Source organism: Octopus bimaculoides, chromosome 28, assembly GCF_001194135.2.
Source record: "Octopus bimaculoides isolate UCB-OBI-ISO-001 chromosome 28, ASM119413v2, whole genome shotgun sequence".
Classification (NCBI taxonomy): domain Eukaryota; kingdom Metazoa; phylum Mollusca; class Cephalopoda; order Octopoda; family Octopodidae; genus Octopus; species Octopus bimaculoides.
In genome coordinates, this window is record NC_069008.1 from 8210206 (window position 1) to 8211980 (window position 1775).

A 1775-nucleotide genomic window follows, 5' to 3' on the forward strand; every position below is an offset into this window, starting at 1 on the left:
GTGTGTGTGTGTGTGCATGAGTGCCTTTGTGTCTTTGACAATTGGTGTTGGTGTGTTTATGTCCCTGTAACTTAGCAGTTTGGCAAAAGAGACCAATAGAATAAGTACCAAGTTGAAAAATAAATAAACCCTGAGGGCCAATTCATTTGACTAAAAACCCTTCAAGGTGCTGCTCCAGCATGGCTGCAGTCTGATGACTGAAACAAATAAAAGAATATATATATATATTCTTTTATTTTTTTCATTTACTTGTTTCAGTCATTAGACTGCGGCCATGCTGGAGCACCACCTTGAAGAGTTTGGTCAAACAAATTGATCCCAGGGCTAATTTTTAAGCCTGGTATTTATATTAGCAGTCTCTTTTAGCCAGACCACTAAGTTATGGGGGCATAAACAAACCAACACCAGTTGGTCAAACTAGGGCGAGGAAGGGGGACAGCTACCATTACAATTGCATTTAAAACAAAAATCCAAAGATTTTTTTTTTACACTTGTTACTTTTCATGAATATTTATATTTTATGCGAAAATAGGTTTGGGAGTAATAAACTGTTTTTGAAACACAACTCTTTCAGATGTTAATTAACTTCAATGTAGTTTACCGACATAAATAGTTTTACCACAGCTGACTTAGATGCAGGAAAGCAGTATCCATCCATGATCCTCTTTCAGGGCTTCCAACCCTAAAGGCAGGAAGGTAGGAAATAATTGTCTGACCCCAGGATCTGACTTAAATGCTTGCAAGAGAGAAGATTCTGATAAAGGCATCCAAAGTGCCTCACATTAGGCTTGAAACCAAATCAATTTAGTAATGAACTGGGCTGGTGCTAGGAAGTGCAGGACCCATTTAGAGAATTGTTAGTGGGGCCCTCTATTCTACAATAGCTAAAGATTGGTGTTTTATGATTTGTGTAGTTTGCCAAACCTAGCCAAAAAATGTTAAGGGCTTAAGACCCCCACCATTAGCCATAATTGAAAGCTCATAAAAAAGTGTTAATGTTTTATTACAAGTCAAGATAAGAAAATTGTATTGAATTTTTAAACCTTTCAAATGATACAATTTCAAGTTCTCAAGTTGTGTTATACTGAAGAGTCTAGGATAAGGGTGAAATAGCACTATCTACAACTATAGGAATGTCTAATGGATTTTATGGAAAAATAGAAACACCCTATTTGTTGTTGCTTGTTCCTTCTTGAGCCATGGCTGGCTCATAAGGGCTGGTTTCCTGGTTTCATTGGTGTATAAGTTCCCCACCTGGATGGGACACTGGTCCATCACAGGTGAGCTGCTACATGCAGGAGGAAAAAGTAAGAGAAAGTTGTGATGAAAGAGTCAACAGAAGTTCACATTTACCTTCTACCGGAACCACGTGGAGCTTAGGTGTTTCGCTCATAAACACATACATCGCCTGGTCTGAGATTCGAACCTGCAATCCCTTGACTATGACTCCGCTGCTCTAACCACTAGGCCATGTGTCTCTGCCAAACACCCTATACTCTTTTACTAATAAGAAAAGACCTCTCAAGACAAGGAAAAACAACACACACACACACACACACACACTCACACACACAAAGAAAAAGATAAGATACAAACCCTGAAATAGTTCTCCCTCCTTAAGGAGAATTCTCATACTCTCTGTCACCTTACAGCAATCACTCTCTCTCTCTCTCTTTCTTCCTCATACTCAGTAAGCAACAACAAGCAGCAGAAGCTATGGTCATCAGGCAAGTCACCCTGTGTTTGTGAAGAGGCCTTCTATAAACATGTATTTC